Source organism: Aquarana catesbeiana, linkage group LG02 (assembly GCF_042186555.1).
Source record: "Aquarana catesbeiana isolate 2022-GZ linkage group LG02, ASM4218655v1, whole genome shotgun sequence".
NCBI classification, from domain to species: domain Eukaryota; kingdom Metazoa; phylum Chordata; class Amphibia; order Anura; family Ranidae; genus Aquarana; species Aquarana catesbeiana.
The window spans coordinates 167,674,442-167,699,678 of NC_133325.1; the positions used below are offsets into that span (position 1 = coordinate 167,674,442).

Sequence of the window (25,237 nt, forward strand, 5' to 3'; positions counted from 1 at the left end):
AGGGTGCCAGACTATGGATTCCAATGGGGGGGGATTTGAAGCACGTGATTAGAGCCAGAGGTTCCAATGGGCTTCAAAAAAGGGTAGGCTCCGGGCGCAAAGCATTGCGTCCCGATCCCACCCAGTTGTGTGAGAATAGCGAATGAATATTTGCTATTCTCACACTGATTCTTCTCCCAGCCAATCAGGAAGCAGGTCGTGAGACCTGCAGGGTTGGATGGTGTTCCTGGTGTTCGTCTCCTGCTGGGGGGAGTGGCATTGGTTTGCCGCCCCCCAATTATCGAGCACCAGCCACCGCTGCCCCACACAGTTAGAAAGCACACATAGGAAACACATTTAACCCTTTGATTGCCCCTGATGTTAACCCCTTCCCTGTCAGTGTCATTTATACAGTGTCAGTGAATTTTTTTAGCACTGATCACTGTAGTGGTGTCACTGGTCCCCAAAAAGTGTCACTTAGTGTCCAACCTGTCCGCTGTAATGTCACAGTCCCACTAAAAATCGCTGATCGCCGTCATTACTAGTACAAAATTTAAAAAATAATAAAAGGTCCCTAAATCTATCCCAAAGTTTGTACACATGATAACCTTTACGCAAACAAGTCAATATACGCTAATTGGGATTTTTTTACCAGAAATGCTGAAGAATGTTGATTTTTTTCACATATTTTTATTGGATATGTTTTATAGCAGAAAGTAAAATATTGTTTTTGTTTTTTTTCAAAATTGTTGCTCTTTTTTTGTTTATAGCGCAAAGGATAAAAACCACAGAGGTGATCAAGTACCACCAAAAGAACGCTCTATTTGTGGGAAAAAAAGGACATCAAGTTTGTTTGGTTACAATGTTGCACGACCGCGCAATTGTCAGGTAAAGTAATGGAGTGCCGTATCGCAAAAAATGGCCTGGTCATTAAGGGGGTTAATCCTTCTGGTGCTGACGTGGTTAATGGAAGGGGATGTACAGTATCTCACAAAAGTGAGTACACCCCATACATTTTTGTAAATATTTTATTATAATCTTTTCTCATGTGACAACACTGAAGAAATTACACTTTGCTACAATGTAAAGTAGTGAGTGTACAGCTTGTATAACAGTGTAAATTTGCTGTCCTCTCAAAATAACTCAACACACAGCCATGAATGTCTAAACCGCTGGCAACAAAAGTGAGTACACCCCTAAGTGAAAATGTCCAAATTGTGCCCAAAGTGTCAATATTTTGTGTGGCCACCATTATTTTCCAGCACTGCCTTAACCCTCTTGGGCATGGAGTTCACCAGAGCTTCAAAGGTTGCCACTGGAGTCCTCTTCCACTCCTCCATGATGACATCACGGAGCTGATGAATGTTAGAGACCTTGCGCTCCTCCACCTTCCATTTGAGGATGCCCCACGGATGCTCAATAGGGTTTAGGTCTGGAGACATGCTTGGCCAGTGCATCACCTTTACCCTCAGATTCTTTAGCAAGGCAGTGGTCGTCTTGGAGGTGTGTTTGGGGTCATTGTCATGTTGGAATACTGCCCTGCAGCCCAGTCTCCGAAGAGAGGGGATCATGTTCTGCTTTAGTATGTCACAGTACATGTTGGCATTCATGGTTCCCTCAATGAACTGTAGCTCTCTAGGTCCGGCAGCACTCATGCAGCCCCAGACCATGACACTCCCACCACCATGCTTGACTGTAGGCAAGACACACTTGTCTTTGTACTCCTCACCGGGTTGCTGTCACACATGCTTGACACTATCTGAACCAAATAAGTTTATCTTGGTCTCATCAGACCACAGGACATGGTTCCAGTAATCCATGTCCTTAGTCTACTTGTCTTCAGTAAACTGTTTGCAGGCTTTCTTGTGCATCAACTTTAGAAGAGGCTTCCTTCTGGGATGACAGCCATGCAGACCAATTTGATGCAGTGTGTGGCGTATGGTCTGAGCACTGACAGGCTGACACCCCACCCCTTCAACTTCTACAGCAATGCCGGCAGCACTCATACGTCTTTTTCCCAAAGACAACCTCTGGATATGATGCTGAGCATGTGCACTCAACTTCTTTGGTTGAACATGGCGAGGCCTGTTCTGAGTGGAACCTGTCCTGTTAAACTGCTGTCCGGTCTTGGCCACCGTGCTGCAGCTCAGTTTCAGGGTCTTGGCAATCTTCTTATAGCCTAGGCCATCTTTATGTAGAGCAACAATTCTTTTTTTCAGATCCTCAGAGAGTTCTTTGCCATGAGGTGCCATGTTGAACTTCTAGTGACCTTTATGAAAGAGTGAGAACGATAACACCAAATTTAACACACCTGCTCCCCATTCACACCTGAGACCTTGTAACACTAACGAGTCACATGACACCGGGGAGGGAAAATGGCTAATTGCGCCCAGCTTGGACATTTTCACTTAGGGGTGTACTCACTTCTGTTGCCAGCGGTTTAGACATTATTGGCTGTGTGCTGAGTTATTTTGAGGGGACGGCAAATTTACACTGTTATACAAGCTGTACACTCACTACTTTACATTGTAGCAAAGTGTCATTTCTTCAGTGTTGTCACATGAAAAGGTAGAATAAAATATTTACAAAAATGTGAGGGGTGTACTCACTTTTGTGAGATACTGTATATATATAAAATATCTTCTGTCTGTTATTCTCAGAGCAGAAATTTTAAACTTGACATATTAACTAAATTATACACCACAATTTTTTTGAGGTGTTATCCGATTAATCAAGACAATAATTGGTCAACTAATCGATTATGAAAATAATCGTTAGTTGCAGCCCTAATTCACATACAGGCCTGATTCCACTGACAGCTACAATCACTTTAACCAGCGATTTCACCTTCTTTTAAATGCACATAGTGCCATCTGCTGGCTATTTATAAGAAATGCATTTTCTATGACTCCAAATTAGAAATGAGACTCCTGATAAATTGTATGATATACAATGCCGCAATTCTGTCAAACACAGCGCCCAATACAAGCAGCTCTGCTGTAGACACCCTGAGAGCAAAGAGGTAAGAGGTGTAAGGACAGCCCTTTAACCATTGGACACCATTACGGAGAGGGCATTTTGCCGAAACGTTAATAGAAAAGCATTCTTTATACCCCTGGAAGCCAATGTAAAGAGACCTTTCCACCACCAGTGTGTAGGGGGAAAATCCACTAATAGCCTATGTAAAGGATGAAATCCCACCAAAAGCTGATGTAAAGGGGCAGTTCCACTGAAAATGATTTCAGTTGCAGTTATGCCCTGTACACACGATCGGACATTCCGACAACAAAATCCTAGGATTTTTTCCGACGGATGTTGGCTCAAACTTGTCTTGCATAAACACGGTAACACAAATCTTGTCCGAAATTCCGAACGTCAAGAACGCGGTGACATACATTGTGTACGACGAGCCGAGAAAAATGAAGTTCAATAGCCAGTGCGGCTCTTCTGCTTGATTCCGAGCATGCGTGGAACTTTGTGAGTCGGAATTGTGTACTCACGATCGGAATTTACAGATTTTGTTGTCGGAAAATTTGAGATCCAGATCTCAAATTTTGTGTGACGGAAATTCCGATGGAAAATGTCCAATAGAGCCTACACACGGTTGGAATTTCTGACCACAAGCTCCCATCGAACATTTTCCATTGGAAAATCCAACCGTGTGTACGGGCATAAGGACTGCTGACCACAGTGGATCCCATAAAAGGAGTTTATCAAGGGGATAGGGGGCTTCATCAAAATATTACTATTTGTAGTCACCCCCTTGGGAGACCTGTAGGTAGGTGTGTATATAGTGCTGAGAAGGAATATAACTGGGGGATGCAGAGGTGTGTATATATTGGGCTGTGTATAGAGTATGTTACTGTGGGGGAGACAAGGTGTATATGTTACCATTGGTGCTGTATATACTGCTTGGGAGGAATTAGAAAGAGGGGATGGAAGAAAGGGGGTGTGTAGAGCTCTGAGAGGTAAATATACTGTGAAGGTAGGAATGTATACACTCACCGGCCACTTTATTAGGTATACCTTGTTAGTACTGGGTTGGACCCCTTTTGCCTTCAGAACTGCCCTAATTCTTCATGGCATAGATTCAGCAAGGTGTTGGAAACATTCCTCAGAGATTTTGGTCCATATTGACATGATAGCATCATGCAGTTGCTGCAGATTTTGTCGCATCTATGATGCAAATTTCCCTTTCAACCACATCCCAAAGGTGCTCTATTGGATTGAGATCTGGTGACTGTGGAGGTCATAGGAGTACAGTGATCTCATTGACAAATTCAAGAAACCAGTGGTGAGATGATTGGATCTTTGTGACATGGTGCATTATCCTGCTGGAAGGAGCCATCAGAAGATGAGTACACTGTAGTCATAAAGGGATGGACATGGTCAGCAACAATACTCAGGTAGGCCGTGGTGTTTCAACGATGCTCAATTGGTACTAAGGGGCCCAAAGTGTGCCAAGAAAACATCCCCGACACCATTACACCACCACCAGCCTGAACAATTGATACAAGGCAGGATGGATTCATGCGTTCATGTTGTTTACGGCAAATTCTGACCCTACCATCTGAATGTCGAAACTGAAATCGAGACTCATCAGACCAGGCAATGTTTTTCCAATCTTCTATTGTTTAATTTTGGTGGGCCTGTGCGAATTGTAGCCTCAGTTTCCTGTCCTTAGCTGACAGGATTGGCATCCGGGGTGTGGTTTTCTGCTGCTGTAGCCCATTTGCTTCAAGGTTCCATGTGTTGTGCGTTCAGAGATGGTATTCTGCATACCTTTGTTGTAACTAATTATTTGAGTTACTTTTGCCTTTCTATCATCTCAAACTCGTCTGCCCATTCTCCTCTGACCTCTGACATCAAGAAGGCATTTCCCTCCACACAACTGCCGCTCACTGGATATTTTGCTCTTTTTCCAAGCTTTCTCTGTAAACCCTAGAGATGGTTGTGCATGAAAATCCAAGTAGATCAGCAGTTTTTGAAATACTCAGACCAGCCTGTCTGGCACCAATAACCATTCCATGTTTAAAGTCACTTAAATCCCCTTTCTTCCCCATTCTGATGCTTGGTTTTAAATTCAGAAAGTCGTCTTCACCATGTCTAAATGTCTAAATGTCTAAATGCATTGCGTTGCTACCATGTGATTGGCTGATTGGCAATTTGTGTTACAAAGCAATTGAACAGGTTTACCTAATAAAGTGGCCAATGAGTGTATATTGTCTTAATTAAAAGTGACGTTTGCTAAAGCATATCTATGACCACAATATAAAATCCTATATTAATTCCCACAATGTATTTCCATTATTTCTAGTCTACTCATAATAATCTGAATTATCTTGTGTTACCTTGTGAAGATACCCACACATTTACTTCCTTGAATTCTGAATTCCTTGACATGTATTCACTCAAGATTGCCATGTGAGCACTGCCGTGTCACACATTTCACAGAGCCTGCCTTGTGAACTACAGAGGTGCTGAGACGAGGAGTTTCAGGAGGTGGAGTCAGTAAAGGAATCGCTACTTGCAGGCAGTAAGGTACCATGGGATATGTAGTCCTTAGAAATGGAAAGTAAACAGTAGAGGAGAAGCTACAGGGAATCCAGGAAGTTGTGGAAAGAGATGACCAGCAGACAGGGAGAACTCACAACATGAGTATGCATTTATATGCTTGTAAACAACTAAATGTGCATATGAACATTAGATAACCTAGAGCTGCTTTCAGAGGCATAAAGAAAATGCCAGATACTTTTTTCTGCCTGTGTGCATGAGACCTAAGGTTCTCATTTATCCAGGTCACTGTATATCGAGTAGTAGGGGGGTGTGGATGCAGAGAAAAGGAGTGGTGGAAGAGAGCTGAACCCTGCACTCTGTATGTACTGCACCCCTAAGCCCTGCACTCTGTGTGTACTGCACCCTTGAGCCCTGCACTCTGTGTGTACTGCACCCCTGTGTGCTGCACCCCTGAGCCCTGCACTCTGTGTGTGCTGCACCCTTACTTTGTATGTAATGCACCCCTTAACCGTGCACTCTGTATGTAGCTCCCCCTTAACTGTGCACTCTATATGTAATGCCCAATTAACTGTGCACTCTGTATGTAGTGCACCCCTTAAAGTGACTGTAAGGGTTTGTTTTTTTTAATAACAAACATACTTACCTCCACTGTGCAGCTCGTTTTGCACAGAGTGGCGATGAACCTGCTCTTCTGTGGTCCCTCGGTGGCTCCCGAATGCTGGACTCGGCCCCGCCCCCCTGGCGCCCGTGTCATTGGAGTTGATTGACAGCAGCGGGAGCCAATGGCTGCGCTGCTATCAATCTATCCAATCAAGAGCTGGGACCTCGTGGAGAGAGGGAGAGCGTGTCACCGCCAACAGAATTATGGGGCGCAGGTAAGTAAAACGGGGGGCTGGGGGGCCGGTCACTGCCAGGATGCATTAAGGTAAAAAAACATGAAGGTTTACAACTCCATTTAACTGTGCACTCTGTATGTAATGCCCCTTTAACTATGCATTCTGTATGTAGTGCACCCCTTAACTGTGCTATCTGTATGTAATGCCCCCCTTAACTGTGCACTCTGTATGTAACGACCCCTTAAGTGTGCACTCTGTATGTAGCATACCCCTTAAATGTGCACTCTGTATGTAGTGAACCCCTTAATTCTGCACTTTATATGTAGCCCACACCTTAACTCTGCACTCTTTGTAGCACCCTGTAGGTGCTAAAAGCTAGGCCTGTTTGTTTTGATCTGTGGGGCTGGGAGTAGCTTAGAGTAGGCTGGTGACTCACAGCTAGTTTCGTCTTTCGGTTACCTCCCTTCTGCTTCTAGAGGCTTCTAGAAGGAAGGTTGGGAAGAAAGGTGGAGCTGTCTGGGGTGTTCTAAGGTACCCTGACCAATCCCAACCTGGATTGGAAGGGGGCAGGCCTCCTCAAATACCTAGAGTCAGCCCAGCTGGGGAGGAGTTGTTCGCGTGGAAGAAATGGAGATGGAGTATTAGGCTGTCGGAGCCTTAGAGGAAGCTCCCCAGTCTGGGGGGGTGGCCTTGGGCCAGGGGCTCGGAGCTGTACAGGGACCCCGCACAACTCAAGGAGTGTCCTGAACAGGAGCAGGAGAGGACAGCGGGAATACTGCCGGGCAAGTCTCCAGGAGGGATCCACCAGGTGTCGGTGAGTGGCAGGCACAGTCGGGAGAGGTGGGAGGCATGCCGGAGCGGACTGGGAGTGTGCAGTCTGAGATGGATGTAGAGCCAGCGGGAGAGACTGGGATGTTACTGGCAGTGAAGTCAGGTCACTGCAGCCGGGAGGGCTGTCAGGGTTTGCAAAGGGCTGACTGGGATTAGTAGTCCATCAAAGAGGGCAGCTAGCACCAGAACTTTCTTTTGCTACACTATAGGGGCCTGAGGTCCCTGTCTGTAATAAGGAACTTTGCTAAGGTTTGGCTGAAACCAGAGTTAGGCCTAACCACGTGCTAGCTGCATCTGAAGAATTGTGCTGGAGGGAGAAGGAGAGATAGTCTGCAGCAAATGTTGTGCAGGAGAAGAGTATCTAAATTGTTCCAAACCATGCAAGAATCTTTTTGTCCTGGGCATCCCACGAATTCCTTAACCCCATCCCAGTTCTAATCCCTCAATAAAAATACAAAAACAAAGATGATGGACTTGTTCATTGTCTTGGAGTGTCTGAAAGTGAATGCTGGGCTGGACAGGGTGACAGGTGGGCCACAATCATTCAGCAGCCCCTACGGGGGTACCGCTACATCTGTATTTAGTGCCCCCCTTAACTGTGCACTCTGTATGTAGCATGCCCCTTATCTTTGCACTCTGTATGTAGTGCAGCCCTTAGCTCTGCACTCTGTATGTAGCGCACCCCTTATCTCTACACTCTATATGTAGCGCACCCCTTAACTCTGCACTCCGTATATAGCATTTAACTGTGCCCCCTGTATGTAGCATACCCCTAAATATGCACTCTGTATGTAGCGCACCCCTTAACTTTGCACTCTGTATGCAGCACCCCCTTTAACTCTGCACTCTGTATGTAGTGCACCCCTTAACTCTGCACTCCGTATATAGCATCATCCTTAATTGTGCAATCTGTATGTAGCTCACCCCTTAATTCTGAATTCTGTATGTAGTGCACCCCTTAACTCTTCTATCTGCATGTAATTGTTCTTAACTGCTGCACCTAGTCTGGCATGCCCTGTTGTTCCCTTTTGTTTCCAGAGAATTGCTACGCTTTATGGGGAGCTGCCGCCAGTGTTGATTTTTCACACATGAACTTTTTATAATTATGAACTTTATGCTTTCTTAAGCCATTAGTACCTACCGTATTTTTCATGCGCCATTCTTTTTTCGCCATTCATCCTTAAGGGCCGCAAGTAACTGGGATCTCCCACTCTGCATAGCCAGGCACACCAAATTTTCACAGTCACTTTAGAGTCAGAGAACAGTCTGGTACTTTGTTTTTTGTTTTATTGAGGGATAAAAACTTGCATAAGGGTAGGGAAATTATGGGATGCCCACTTGACTTCAAAACAACTTCAGGAACAACTTCTCCTACAGTACAGTCCTACAGTGGGGACGGAAAGTATTCAGACCCCCTTAAATTTTTCACTCTTTGTTATATTGCAGCCATTTGCTAAAATAATTTAACTTCATTTTTTTCCTCATTAATGTACACACAGCACCCCATATTGACAGAAAAACACAGAATTGTTGACATTTTTGCAGCTTTATTAAAAAAGAAAAACTGAAATATCACATGGTCCTAAGTATTCAGACCCTTTGCTGTGACACTCATATATTTAACTTAGGTGCTGTCCATTTCTTCTGATCATCCTTTAGATAGTTATACACCTTCATTTGAGTCCAGCTGTGTTTGATTATACGGATTGGACTTGATTAGGAAAGGCACACACCTGTCTATATAAGACCTTACAGTGCATGTCAGAGCAAATGAGAATCATGAGGTTAAGGAACTGCCTGAAAAGCTCAGAGACAGAATTGTGGCAAGGCACAGATCTGGCCAAGGTTACAAAAAAATTTCTGCTGCACTTAAGGTTCCTAAGAGCACAGTGGCCTCCATAATCCTTAAATGGAAGATATTTGGGACGACCAGAACCCTTCCTAGAGCTGGCCGTCCGGCCAAACTGAGCTATTGGGGGAGAAGAGCCTTGGTGAGAGAGGTAAAGAAGAACCCAAAGATCACTGTGGCTGAGCTCCAGAGATGCAGTTGGGAGATGGGAGAAAGTTGTAGAAAGTCAACCATCACTGCAGCCCTCCACCAGTCGGGGCTTTATGGCAGAGTGGCCTGACGGAAGCCTCTCCTCAGTGCAAGACACATGAAAGCCCGCACGGAGTTTGCTAAAAAACACCTGAAGGACTCCAAGATGGTGAGAAATAAGATTCTTTGGTCTGATGAGACCAAGATAGAACTTTTTGGCCTTAATTATAAGCTGTATGTGTGGAGAAAACCAGGCACTGCTCATCACCTGTCCAATACAGTCCCAACAGTGAAGCATGGTGGTGGCAGCATCATGCTGTGGGGGTGTTTTTCAGCTGCAGGGACAGGACGACTGGTTGCAATAGAGGGAAAAATGAATGCGGCCAAGTACAGGGATATCCTGGACGAAAACCTTCTCCAGTGTGCTCAAGGAGTAAAATAACGAAGGAGTGGCTTCACAACAACTTCACAACAACTCCGTGACTGTTCTTGAATGGCCCAGCCAGAGCCCTGACTTAAACCCAATTGAGCATCTCTGGAGAGACCTAAAAATGGCTGTCCACCAACATTTACCATCCAACCTGACAGAACTGGAGAGTATCTGCAAGGAGGAATGGCAGAGGATCCCCAAATCCAGGTGTAAAAAACTTGTTGCATCTTTCCCAAAAGACTCATGGCTGTATTAGATCAAAAGGGTGCTTCTACTAAATACTAAGCAAAGGGTCTGAATACTTAGGACCATGTGATATTTCAATTTTTCTTTTTTAATAAATCTGCAAAAATGTCAACAATTCTGTGTTTTTCTGTCAATATGGGGTGCTGTGTGTACATTAATGAGGAAAAAAAATGAACTTGATGATTTTAGTAAATGGCTGCAATATAAAAAAGAGTGAAAAATTTAAGGGGGTCTGAATACTTTCCGTCCCCACTGTATATACAGCTCCTCTTCTTCCTCCAGTACTCGCTTGCAGAAACCCAGCTGTGTCAGCTTGTTGCAATTACAGGCAGGGACTCACAGCCCCTATACTTGAAGATAGGGTGACGCAGTTCACACTTTCCCAGCCCTTCTTCTCTGTGGTCACTGATCCTAGCACCACCTCTTAGGGCACTGCCAACTCACCTGGCTGGAGCTGCCCCTTTCACTAGCTCTCCTGGCTAACTTCTCCGCAGTCCACCCAGACTGAACACTCACCAGCCCACCCAGCTGACTTCTTAGGAGATCTCCCAGACATGCTGACCTGCTCCTGCTGTCTTCTGACTTGTGTCTCCAGGAAGGGTTTCCTCCATGTTTTGTGGGGGATCCTTCCAGCACCCGAGCCCCAGACCCGAGGTCCTCCCCCAGACAAGGGAGCACCCTGCGAGATCCTCCGACAGTCTCCTCAGCACTCCATCTCCCACCCAACTGCCCCTGCCAGCATGACTCATGTCTATTTATGAGGTTAGTCTACCCCTGGACAGCCTATTTGATGGGGATTGGCTTAGGCCCTCATAAATATGCATGACAGCCCCTCCTAGCTGCCACCCACTACATCTGGAAGCTTCTCCAAGGTTCCAGAAACCAGGGGAGGCACCAGAAGAGCTGTCAGATGACTCATCCAGCCTCCCTGAGTAACTTAACCCTGACCCAGATTCAGATCAGGCCTGGCTCTCAGCCAAGGTAATTTACCTACACTAGCAAATAAACTATATACACCTAGCACACTAGCTAGAGGCTGCTACACTTTTTTTCTTTGCGTTTGTGTTTGAAACTTGTGTATGTGCTGTGAAAATTTGAGATTGCACTAATCTGTTTTTTTTATTGTCTTTTGCCTAACTTTAGCTGTCTCCTTTAGTCCTTTATCTCATGTTTTCTTATGGAGGTTATACACCAGATAGAACATGACAAATATGACACCTTAGACCATTTGCATGAACATTTTCCTACAGATGTCTATAGAGATACATGCACTAAGGTTAAGAGAATTGAACAAATAGTCACGACGGCTAACCAGCAGTGGTGGGATGTTTTTTTTTCTACAATAATTGAAATCCAAAATCTCTCCCCAGGGGATATGTATCCTCAAGGTATGTTCCTTTCTGGATACTGAGATCCACTCACAATGGGAAAGGATTTCTGAATTCTGTACTCAAAAGTGGATCCAGCTCCTTATTACCTAAAGAGATAGGATGTACCACCACTTCCACCAAATGGTTAACGATCTCACTACTGAGTTATCTTCTACCAATCCTCACTTAAGCCTAGTACACACTGCTAGTTTTTTTTTGTTCAACCCAGCGGATTGAACTAAACAAAACTGACAGCTCAGGTTGGAGCCGCTGTACTAACTATCCAATGTTAGTACATCATTGTCTCCTGCTGTTCTATCGTGTTCTGACAGGGGTACGGGCCCCCCACCAGAACACTATGGTCACCGCTCTTCGCTGGGTTCTGTCAGATTGGCTGTAGTACACGCAGGTCAAATGTTTCTCTTGAACCGCCAGGTGCGGCCCGACATTCAGCCCATGTGTACGGGGCTTTACCCATGGATTGGTTGAAAACCTTTAACCACTTGCCAACCAGCTGCCACAGTTATGTTACGTCGCTTCGCCCTTGTGGTCACCAGGGGCGCGCGCGCTGCTCACCCCAAAGCCAATGCGAGTGCCCGGCGGGCGCGATGAGCGCCGGGCTCCCGCGATTGCTCGTGACACACCAAGAACCGGGATCTGTGTGTGTACAGACACACAGATCCTGGTTCTCTGAGGGGAGAAAAGACTGATCATGTGTTCATACAAAGTATGAACAGCGATCTGTCATCTCCCCTAGACAGTCCCATCCCCCTTCAGTTAGAACACAGAGAGGGAACACAGTTAACCCCTTGATCGCCCCCTATTGTTAACCCCTTCCCTGCCATTGACATTTTTACAGTAATCAGTGCATTTTTATAGCACTGATCGCTGTATAAATGCCAATGGTCCCAAAAATGTGTCAAAAGTGTCCGATGTGTCCACCATAATGTCGCAGATCGCCACCATTACTAGTAAAAAAAAAAAATAATAAAAATGCTATAAATCTATCCCCTATTTTGTAGACACTAGAACTTTTGCGCAAACCAGTCAATATACACTTATTGTGATTTTTATTACCAGAAATATGTAGAAGAATACATATCAGCCTAAACTGAGAAAAAATTCCCTTTTTTTAAAAAAAAAATGGGGATATTTATTATAGCAAAAATTACAAAATATTGTGTTTTTTTAAAAATTTTGCTGTTTTTTTCTGTGTTTATAGCGCAAAAATAAAAACTGCAGAGGTGATCAAATACCACCAAAAGAAAGCTCTATTTGTGGGAAAAAAAAGAACTTAAATTTTGTTTGGGTGCAGCGCCGCAGGACCGCGCACTTGTTAAAGCGATGCAGTGCCAAATCTTCCAGGGCTGAAGCGGTCGTCCGAGAAGAAGCTACGCTATCGGCATAGCGAAACGCGTTGACGTCATCAACGCCGACACGCCGCGGGCGCCGGGCATAGTGAGTGTGTGTGAGATCAGGAGATGAGACGAAGCGTCAGGTAGCTGCTGACAGCTGACTGCTCCGACCAGCCCATCCCTCTGATGCTAACCCGGCATCCGCGTTTATCTGATTTCTCCTACCAACTGGCGATGGACTCAAGCCCCCAGGAGGAATACTAGGAGCCGGTGGACTTTCATCAGTAGGTGGCTACCTTAACAGCGATCTGACTAGGAGGTAGTGACCGCGGCTTTACAATTTACGATCCCGCTGTCCCTCCAGCTGATGCTGTCTGTATCGGAGCCACATCTCTTTACCAGCTCTCCTTCTCACCAGGTGGACAGTACTTGTGAACGAACAATCCTGAGTGGATCTTAGAGGACAACTGATGCAACAAATGGTAAAGTTTAATACCTTCATTCACCTGAGCCAAGTCTGGTAGATTTCATATCTTTACATATTTTGAGAATACTCTATACCCACTATGTCAATATTAATGACTTTTACCTAAACTGCTCAAAGGCCAACCACTCCTTTACCGCTTCTTTTACAACAAGCCTCTCATCAACATCCCCAGGATTTGATCACCATATGTGGACTACTACTGCTTTTTAATTTTTATCCACAGCTCTGTAATTCCAGTGCTTAGCACTTCCCGTGAAGCTGGTAGTACCTAATAACCACTCATCCTGTTCCCCCACCACTATTCCCACCCATCCTCAAAAGGATTTTTCTCGCTGCTGACTGGTATTTTTTGGCCAATTGCGAACACTAGTATCATAATAATAGATACCTAACGGGTTACATTAATTGATTACTTGTTACCAGCCGGCTACCAGCAAAATCCTTACGGCGCCCGGGCGTTGTCATCCGTTGTATGTATTGTTTTTGTTTTGTTTAGTGTGTTTTTTTGTTTGTAGTGTCAGGTTTATCACTAAACCATTATCGCAGTAATAGGGCCTTTTTTGGTCCTACTGCGTTTAACTTACTAACATTTTAATTAAGTGTGTTGCCTAACGTTTAATGTTTTTTAACTATCCAAATAAAGTGAATTACCCAACCTCCGGCAACTCCGCCAATTAATGATTGATTATTAGATAGCTTTGCTTTAGTAACCCCTTACCCAGACACTAGTACTGGGTGCTCTTTATTTTTTTCGCATTATTATGGTTACAGCATCAGTTTATTATGAACTTTGTGGTCACCCAAATTTGACCACTCCTTAATGCTCCTTGTTCCTTTTCCCTTTACCCTTCCCCTGGTTTAATTCATACAAAGTATGAACAGCGATCTGTCATCTCCCCTAGACAGTCCCATCCCCCTTCAGTTAGAACACAGAGAGGGAACACAGTTAACCCCTTGATCGCCCCCTATTGTTAACCCCTTCCCTGCCATTGACATTTTTACAGTAATCAGTGCATTTTTATAGCACTGATCGCTGTATAAATGCCAATGGTCCCAAAAATGTGTCAAAAGTGTCCGATGTGTCCACCATAATGTCGCAGATCGCCACCATTACTAGTAAAAAAAAAAAATAATAAAAATGCTATAAATCTATCCCCTATTTTGTAAACACTAGAACTTTTGCGCAAACCAGTCAATATACACTTATTGTGATTTTTATTACCAGAAATATGTAGAAGAATACATATCAGCCTAAACTGAGAAAAAATTCCCTTTTTTTAAAAAAAAAATGGGGATATTTATTATAGCAAAAATTACAAAATATTGTGTTTTTTAAAAAATTTTGCTGTTTTTTTCTGTGTTTATAGCGCAAAAATAAAAACTGCAGAGGTGATCAAATACCACCAAAAGAAAGCTCTATTTGTGGGAAAAAAAACAACTTAAATTTTGTTTGGGTGCAGCGCCGCAGGACCGCGCACTTGTTAAAGCGATGCAGTGCCAAATCTTCCGGGGCTGAAGCGGTTAAACAACACACTAAAAAGAAAGAAGACCCCCCTTATAAAAACCAACTTAGGCAAATTAAAAAGGGACCTTGATGATTACAACCTCAACAGAGTGTTTAGCTGTAAGAAAAAAAAAACGGAATACAAATACACGCCACACTTTTCATATATTTATTTGTCAAAAAATTTGAAAACCATTGATTATTTTCCTTCCACTTCACAATTATGTACCACTTTTTTTTTGGTTGTAGCATGACAAAATGTGGAAAATTTCAAGGGGTATGAATACTTTTTCAAGGCACTGTAACTCTCATCCCTCATCTGAAAACATCACTATTGTTTGTTCTGCTAGTGTGGCAGATCCTAAAGATACCACATCACTCCCCCCACATCCAGAACCTATTTTGATACCGGTTTCTGATGACAATCGGATATCACTAGTGACTAAAATACCATCATCCCAATATACACTGCAGAGTAGGTCCCTGCTTGCCCCTGTTTCTTTCCCTAATATTGGTCTGTCTAATGCGCCTGAACTTGGTGACAATGAATCTTTTCTAGTTCTGGCCCCCCCGATCCAGCCCCATTAGAAGAAAGTTTGACGGAGTGGCAGGGGAGGGGGTAAACATAAGCATTCCGCATCCAGACAAACTGCCTATAAGAAAAGGTTTTCAATGTGTCCTCTTATACTCTCACAGAAGATGAGACATTATTACTAAAACGTGGCTTAAATTTTGCTCCCACCATCTTACCTAACTCATTCACCATGTTTAAAGATTTGAAAAAATGTATTCGTAACCTCACATCAAAGAGATATATAGGTTTATTTACTAAAGGCAAATATACCGTGCACTAGAAGTGCACTGCAGGTGCAGTTGCTCTAGATCCGAGGGGAAGCTCTGCTGATTTCTATCATCCAATCATGTGCAAGCAAAAATGCAGTTTTTTATTTCTCTTGCATGTTCCCCTCAGAACTAGAGCAACTGTACTTGCAGTGCATTTGAAGTGCTCTTAAGGGTGCACTTGCAGTGCACAGACTATTTACCTTTAGTAAGTCAACCCAGTTATATTATCAAAGCTACTAAAACTAATAATATGGAGCAAGACTCTTTGACTGATACTCATCTATCGGTGGATGAGTCTATGGAGGATTGTGTTATGAGTGACCTTTGCGATTTATGGAATGTCAGTGAGGACGATGATGTTATCCTTTGGTCACAATATTCAGTTTCTCCACCCGTTAAAAATACCTCCTTTAGACCCAAATTTTACCAGGTGGCCTATAAGGAACTGATTGCAATGTGTTAAAAAAGAAGCCCCCAAACCTCACTGTTTTTTTCCAACCTTACTAATCAGGAACGCTCAGCATTGGAATCTCTTAGTAACAATACTAACATTATCATCAAGCCTGCAGACAAGTGGGAGGTATCGTTCTGCAAAACAAATCACATTATTTCCTAGAGGCCAACTGTTAGCAGATTCTAATACTTATACCAAACTTAAATCTGACCCATTACCCCAGTTCACTGATGAGTCCAACCAACTCATAGCTGTTGCACGAGCTGATGGGGTTCTCGCTAAAATGGAGGCAGCCTTTTTCTGAAGAGATTTTTTTAAAGTACCATACTTTCACCAACCACCCAAAGTACATAAAGACCTCCCTAATCCCCCTGGGTGTCCCATTGTTGCCTCTATTGTGAGTATTACTACCAGTTACTCCCTCTATATTGACAACTTTCTTCAAGCCCTGACACAAGCCCTACCATCTTACATCCATGATGGAACCCACCTCATAGAATTGCAACTTCCTTACACCTGAGAGCCCTGCTATCTATGGGTCTCCCTAGATGTTTGCTGTTTGTAGATGTCAATACCTCATGAGGTGGGTCTCCCAGCAGTGTCACATTTTCTTGCCAGTGACGCCCTTCTCAATACCAAGCAGACCTATTTTATCCTCACTGCCACCAAGTTCTGTTTGGAACATAACAATATTTAGGGAGACTACTATCTCCAGAAACAAGGCAAATCTTGCCCCTATGTGAACCTGACCAATGGGCTCTGGGAGGCCAGGTGTGTCTAGGACCACAATCCCTTTGTGACACACCTGTTCCTCTATGGCCACTATATTGATGATATTATTATCATCTGGGACAGCGGCATAACTTCAGTACAGGATTTTGTAGCCCATTGTAATTCCAACAACTTCTGCCTTTCTTTTACTTTAGTGGTTGACCCTTTATCATTGTGCTTCTTAGACCTGGAACTTACTCAGATTCAGTCATAATTGCCAAAAATTATACAAAACCCACAGCTGGAAACCCATTCCTTCATTTTTCCAGCTGTTACCAACCTAGATGGGTTTGCAATGTTCCCAAATGTCATTTCCATTGCCTGAGATATAACTGTACAAGATTGGAGGACTATAAACAACAGAGCATCACACTCAAAAATAGGTTCTTAAACAAGGGATATCCTCCCAATTTGACTGATGATGCCTTTTCCTTTTACTTGACTGATAGCAATCCATCCTCACCATGGACCAGTGATCAGATTTTTTTACTCAATATCATGAAGTACATCATAAGAGGGAAAATGTTTTAAAAAAGCATTGGCCTATTCTAAGATCCCATACACACTATTAGATTTTCTGCAGATTTTTGTCTTTAGATTTACCAAAACGATATAATATGAGGTCAAACCTTAAGAGTTTAAATTTGTATGCAATCAGGCAGGCCCTTGCACTACATGGTTTTGGTAAATCTGAAGACAAAAATCTGCAGAGAATTGAATAGTGTGTATGGGGTCTTACTCAGGACCCTCAGCTCCCAGCAAAATAAAATCTAAAGCCAGATCCACTAACATTAGACAACTTACCCTTATCTCAGTGGTGGGTATGTTCTGTTGCAATAAATCTTTATGTTTGACTTGCACTGTGCACATGTGCCCCCAAGGCAAGAAGTCATTTTCGGCCAATGGCAGGACATTTTCCATCAGTTCCTTCTACAATTGTTCTTTGACACATGTGGTGTATTGCCTGTCCCGTCCATGCTGTTTGTTCTATGTTGGACGAACCATTAAGATCCTGCAAAAAAGGTTCAGAGGGCACTAACATTTTTACAGGAAGGCAGCCCTAAACATAGTGTCCCACAACATTTTTCTAAATACCACCAGAAGTCTATTGCTGACCTTTAGGTATGGGTCATTGAATCCATACCTGAATTGCCCTGTTTTGTTTATTAGAGGTTTAACATACATTTTCCATACATACATTAGTCTGATGATTATCTATTCATTCCCTTTCAGTTATGTATTCATGGTCCACTTATATTTTTTCAGCTATCCGATATTATCTCTTTTTGTCCCACTGACCTCACAACTTATCCCATCCTAGAGTGGTAAGTAGTGATTTTACACATAATATGGTAAATCATACACAGTATAATATCTATTGACACATTATTAGTTTCAAATACATATGGTTTTCTAATTTCAATATAGGTTGCACCTTATTGTATTAGAAGGTACTTACAGTATATGCGCTTCTCATCTATTCGGTTTAGATTCATTTGCTTTTTGTTTTTTTCCTTTTCGTTGTCTTCTGGTGGTAACGCCCCCATTTTTAGAGGGGTACATATGTTAATTCGTTCCTGTATTTAGTATACCTACTGGTTCCCCATTCATTTTGTATCCTACCTACAAAAATGTTCAACTAATACTGTCTGACGTAGGCAAATTTTGTATTTAGAATTCAGTGCTATTATCTCCTGGTCTGTATAGATATATGAAATATTTATGCCTTTATGTATTACTGATTAAGTAACTTTTTTTGCTGTCTTCTTGATCCCTTATGTTGCATACTTTTTCGATTGGCATTTCTGGTGTTTTGTTACTGTTTTTTTATCATTTCTGTAACCTCTTATACTATATTTGTTTAACTGTAGTATTTTTTAAAGACATTTCCCTTAATAATGATTTTATTATAAGCATATTTAAGGGACTATGTACAGTCCCTTTAAATCAGGTATGTACATGTGATCCTGCACTGACACTTCGATTCCGGGTCCCACCCTGGATTCAGCCTATAGTAGACTGACATCAGCAACCAATCAGGTCTGAAGAAGAAGAAGCGGAAGCTTGGAAACGCATCACCTGACTTGTTTGTGGTCTCCTATTTATGTTACTTCCGGCCCGGCCTGCTTACTGCTCTACTTGGCTGACACCTCTCGGTCCGGTACAGACATACCAGGCTAAGGAGCGGCTTGTCCTCTGCGGTAGACTTCAGGACACTTCCAGCTGGCCCAGATATCACTAGTCATTATATGCCTACCTGTCTGTTACCTATGTGAGTTGCCATTTGGGTTTTAAATAAACCCAGTTGTTCTTACCTGCTGCACTTAGTTTGGCACCCCCTGTTGTTCCCTTTTGCACTCTGTATGTAGCACCCTCTTAATACTGCACTGTGTGTAGTGCACCCTGAATTTTGCACTTTTTGTGTAGTGTACCCCTTAACTGTGCACTCTGTGTGTAGCACACCCCTTAACTGTGCACTCTTTGTGTAGCACACCCCTTAACTGTGCACTCTGTGTGTAGCGCACCCCTTAACTGTGCACTCTGTGTGTAGTATACCCCTGAATTCTGCATTCTGTATGTAGCACTCCCCTTAACTCTACACTCTTTGTGTACCACACCCCTGATTTCTGCACTCTTTGTGTACCGCACATCTGAACTCTGCACTCTTTGTGTACCGCACGTCTGAACCCTGCATTCTGTGTGTACCGCACCCCTTAACTGGGCAGTCTATGTGTAGCGCACCCCTTAACTGTGCAGTCTGTGTGTAGCGCACCCCTTAATTCTGCACTCTGTATGTCGCACACCCCTGAATCTGCACTCTGTAGAGCATTACTGAACTCTGCCCTCTGTAAGCAGCACGCACCTGAATCCTACACTATGCACAGAATGTACTTCTGTTATTTAATGCCCTTTTAAGACCCTCCCACTCTTAGTACAATTTGGCCACACTCACCATTTGATGCGGTTCATCCAGGAAGGGGGGTGGGGGTTTGTGAGGGGGCACGTGGTTGAGTTCCTGCACCTATTCTCTGAGAAAAAAAGCCCTGAATGTGACTAACTACTACTTGATAGATGAAGCCAAGTACAGTTTATATTGTGTTGGTGGAGGTGTACAGTATATATTGCTGCGGGAAGAGGAGTGAGGGAAGGGAGTGTACTTCAGCTTTTGAAGTGTAAGAAGAGACAATGAATTTCCTAAGCCTTGTATCTGTGAATAACAGACTGAGTAAATATGGAAGAGGTAGGGAAGGTCTAGTTGGGACTAAACCAACTAACACTAAACAGAAGGGGAGGACAGATAAAGATGCCATAAATATCCTAGTAACCATTTGCAGTGGCCTAAAACTGCCACCAGATGTCAGCACACAACAAAGCAATAACAACCTAATGCATTTCAATACAAGCCATAATACATAAACATGGGGCAGGACACCCTCCCCACTGTGCCTCTTGAAATTCTTTGAAGGGCATTGCCGCAGGCATACTTCCTGTCTGTGTGACAACCAGCCTCCTATAAGACACACTGATTGCCATAGACACACCCTCTGGGCTTCAGTGGTGTAAGTGACAGCTGCTTGGTCCTCTGTCAAGCATGGATGATCAGGTCACCTTTTTTCTCTCTAGTTTTACAATGGAAAACCTTGTGTAAATATTAAAATAAGGGCAAAAAGCTATACAGCAGGGGTCTTCAAACTTTGTAAACAGGGACCGGTTTAGTGTCCCTCTGATTTTAGGGGGGCTGGACTGTGGCCATTTGGAGTAGAAAAGGTCCTGACATCAATGGGAATAAATAATGTCCCATTGTTGGTGTCAGTGGGAGGAATTATGCCCCATCTTTGGTGTCAGTGGGAGTAATTTGTGTTTCTTCTTTGGTGTAGGTGGGAGGAGTTGTGCCCCATCGTTGGTGTCAGTGGGAGGAATTGTGCCCTTCACTGGTCTCAGTCAGGGGGAATTATGAAATAGTGTCTCAAGGGCTGGATAAAACCAAGCAAAGGGCCACATCTGGTCCCCGGGCCACAGTTTGGAGACCACTGCTGTACAGCATTAGGGGGAAAAAATTAGAAAATTAGATGCCAAAATTAATAATTATGTGAGCAGTTGCTGTTTCCAGTAGGGTTGACATTTGCTGTGTATAAATTATATAAAGTTAAAAATATATGCAAAATATATAGGAAAGAATATTGTAATAGCAGATAATAAGAAACCATTTACGGCATACTGAGTGGGTCTATCACATAGCAGGCTTTGACTTGATGTGCGGCTCCCGGGACACCTATCACTCTCTACCAGTGTGATCTTTAACCCTCAAAGCCAGCTGTTGTGACTTAGCGAATGTTCCCACATGCGCCACAATCAATCACCATAGAACAAAGGATGCAAACATCATTGCGCAACATGTATACAGTTTATTAAAATCAATTAAAACAAAAAGATGTATGCTCACATTTGTCAGTGATGTCTCTTGTACACAATACTTCCTAAACAGAGTGCCAGAAGTCTCTGTGTAGTGACGTCACAAGGCTCCTTTCAACGCATTTCATTTGTAAACTTCATTAGAAACAGCTACTCTTTTTGTTTTAATCTTTTGTTTTCATTGATTTTAATAAAATGTATACAAGTTGTGCAGTAATGTCTGCAGCCTCTCTTCTATGGTGACTGACTAGGGTGTGTGTGGGAAATACCACTTCTATATACAGTATGATTTTCCTTCCCTGCCGAACAGGGGGTCAAACAGGCCAAAGTTCAGGCGTTGGTCTGAACATCTGAACAGCCAAAGTTCTGTTGGAACCTAGCAAACTGTCGGCTCATCCCTAGTAGGGAACGAACAGCCTTTTTACAGTGTCTACATTTGGAAGATTTACCTATACTTCCTGTTCTGGTGACTGGTTCCACCTGGTAGGGAAAGTAAGGGAAAATGTCCCGCAAAAAAGGACAAAGACTGCAAACCCCAAAAAAGGACAGAGTCTGCAAAAAAACTTTTTTGTAAAGTGGAAAAGTGTTAGGCCCCTTTCACATGGAGCAGATCTGTTGGACGGACTCTGCTAGCTCTACGGGAGATCGCTCCGTTGATCCCAGCTGAGCCAGCGGATGACAGGTCCGTCTCCGCTCACTGTGCAAGGATGGACCTGTCAGAGCCCTGCTGTTCTGTATAGAGAGATTGCATGAAAATGGATCGCCTGTCCATTTTCATCCGATCCTATTCGATCCGCTGGACAGATGGCATACGTATCACCATCCGTCTGTTTTGAGCGGATCTTGTCGGATCGGATGGCAGGCGGGTGTCAGCGGACACATCTCCGCTGCCATCCGCCTGCCCATAGAAGTCAATGGGTGGCCTGCTCGGATCCACCTGAAAAACATACAGGCAAATCCAAATGGGCCAATCGCATGAAAGGGGCCTAGAAACCCCGTCTGGCTTTTTTTTTTTGCTGTTTGCTGTGTGTCTTGGTGAAGATATGTCACTTTAATTTCCTGTGGCCTGGTGCCACCTGGACATTTGGGACAAAAACAGCAACACAAACAAACCAAAAGTGAGAGAATATATCCCTTCCCACTCTTTTCAAAAATCCAAAAACATGTTTTGGCTTGACTTTAACCACTTTACTATCACTGTACATTTAAGAACAGCGGAGTTGTGATGTGCCATTTAAAAACTGCACTTCAGAAAACACACATAGGCGACTGGTACACTTCTTTATGCTGCCTCTATATGACCTGTATATTACCTCCTTCATCTCCCATGTCCTGCCCATTAGTCCCCTTATCTTCATTCTTCCAATGCATGTGAACAGTACATTAATCCATTCAAATCCTCCTCCTCTGTGTATAATCTGTACATTAATGATGTGCGGTATCTAGTGCACCATTATTACCAAACTCCTCAAATTAATAACCTCATTACCAGCATAATTTTTTAATTTTCCCATTTTGGGGGTTTTTATACTATCCAGGCAATCATATTTGATTTAAAAATAAGTGCAACAGTTTTTTTTCAGAATTTTTTCTTTTTTTTTCTTTACAGAATATATTAAAAATAAAAACCCAGCAAAAGATCTATCTGTCTCACAAAATGGTATAAAAGTATTTTGGGTACAATATTGCATGACCGAGTAATTGTCAACAAAACTATCACATCACTGAAAACTGTGAAATGCTCTCGTAAGAAAGGGGTAGTACAGGCTGGTACTCAAGTGGTAATGATAAAATAAAAAATATTGTGTTCATTCTTGCTGATGACACCAATTATGTAGAAAAGAAATGTTTTTTTTTTTTTTTTTTTAATATTTTTTTGCAATTTTTCAAAGTGAAATACATAACAGAGCCTATTGGGCATACCCAGGCTAGGACACACAATAAAAAAACAAAACTAAAAGAAAAGCAAAAAAAAACAGAGACTAGAACACTCTAAAATAAAACAACCAAAAGTTAGTACGCTCGGACCACCTGTGCAGGTTGAATCTCAAGGGTTTTTTCACAAACAACCTTCACAGCTTGACTCATTGAATGATGAGATACACACTTTCCAGAATCTTAGGCACCCAGTAAAATATCCGCCAAGTGGAGCATAAATGTACAATACTACAGGGGCCATGATTAATTACATATCAGAGTACTGACTAGTCCTCAAGAGAATCCGCATTTGTAGATGGGGATTCAACCCATATGTCCTACACTTTGTGAAGTTTCTTGGCACAACCGCGAGACAGGTAAGTGGCCTTGTGTAATGGCAGGGCTAAATTGACTAACCGTTTCCAAAAGTTAATTGATGCTGCAGTAGAGGATTTCCACCGGAGGACAATGGCCTTGCGTGAATAATACAGCAATAACCCTAAGAGGGTTCTGACTGCCCGGCGAGGAGCCAGAGGGTCTGCAAGTCCTAGCAGACACACTTCCACTGTCAAGCAATGGGATCTGGATGGTAGTGACAGTTAAAATAAATGTAGTAACCTCATTCCAAAAAACGTTATTCCGGGAACAGCTCCAAAATACATGGATAAAGTCTGCTGAGGGTAAGGCACACCTCCAGCAGGAAGCTGGAATAGATGAGTATATTTTGTGTAAACGCATGGGTGTGAAATATACTCTGTCACTCAGTCTGTCCCTAATGGAAACCAGTTGTGAGAAGGAGCACTCCTACATTTCTTCCCAATCTTCCGTATCCAGAGAAGGAAAGTCCCCCACCCACTTAGCCTTGAGAGTTTCCATTCCGTATGCACATTTGGTAGTAATTTTTTATAAATGTTGTACAAAGGCTTGATCATAGATTCGTCTCTGAGCAAATCCTCCAGAGTCGAAGTATAGAAAGAGAGTTCTCAAATTCAGTATTGAAAGCATGCCTAAGCTGCAGAAATCTAAACAGATATGAGTTAGGCAAATTATATTTTGTTTTAACCCATCAAAGGACTGTAGCCGACCCCCAGTGCATATCTGCTCCACATATTTAATACCTTTGAGTGCCCACACACTGGGATTGGGTATTGACATAAACTCTGACAGCATTGGATTAAACCAAAGAGGATTATGTGGTGAAATATGCCCTGGGGGCATGGGGCTTAGAGAATTGACATGGACTATGCTTTCAGGACAGCTTAGCGCTGGACTATTGAGGATACGCATATAATAATATATGCGAAAGAGCCGAGACCCATATATTTGTGAGTAAATGTGAAAAAAACTTATACCACCTAATCTGATACAATTACGTATCTATATGTGTGTATTGTGACACTAAAAATTAAATCAAGTGCACCTATATATATCTAAAACGAAAATTAATAAGCAAATACAAATATAATGAACTAAAATAAATCATGTAAATCAAACGTGACAATAAAAATTGGAATTACATCAACTTGTGGTAAGGAACTTTGTTCACTTATATATTATTAGTTGGTACTTTGTGCTTGGTGATCACAATGGAAGTGAAAAAATTAAAGTGAATAATTAAAATAAAAGTCCCAATAAATAATGAACCAAAAGTCCCAAATCGTGATAATACTCCAACACAAATTCCGGTTCAATATTCCACCGCAGCTGTTGCCCACCACCAAAGGAAGAGTTGGAGGCTTACCAGACAGCCTGCGACCACCCTTGTTCAGGGGGGTCAAAACAGGCTCTGTAGGGATGTAGAAATCCAGATGGTGTCCTCGCCCATGCTTTTCAGATGTTCTCCAGGTGTTCCTATGGCAAGCCAAGGGGGTCTTCCAGACAGGGTGTAGCAAGGATTTGCCCACCGGATGCAATAGGGATTGAATCAAAAATGCCCCAAAAAGAAAAAGAGAGAACTCCGATAGTGTAGGACAATCTGACTAATTTATTTAAAAAAGCATAGAAACAAATAAAACTTCTGACAGGGAGAAATGAAACGAAAAAAAACTCCAACGCCGTTTAAAATCCAATCGCGCATGCGCGATGCGTGCTCGCGTTGTGACCCTACGGCCGTTTCGTCACAACTGACGTCATCAGGGGTACGTGGCCACGCTCGCGCATGAGCTTTAAATACACAAGCGCCGTAGCGCCATAACTCTTTCATTGGCTGAGGGGGAACGGGGGCGGATAGTGGTACTTTATTGTTA

General features: G+C 43.0%; 1 long non-coding RNA gene across 1 annotated transcript in view; it reads left to right on the forward strand.

Moving 5' to 3' along the window:
* Nucleotides 1-17,987, forward strand: part of LOC141127394 (uncharacterized) — a 58,462-nt gene extending 40,475 nt beyond the window's left edge. Inside the window, exons 3-4 of the long non-coding RNA XR_012241548.1 lie at nucleotides 750-867; nucleotides 17,928-17,987. This is a non-coding gene — a long non-coding RNA (uncharacterized lncRNA). The remainder of the gene's footprint in view (nucleotides 1-749; nucleotides 868-17,927) is intronic.
* Nucleotides 17,988-25,237: the final 7,250 nt, after the last annotated feature.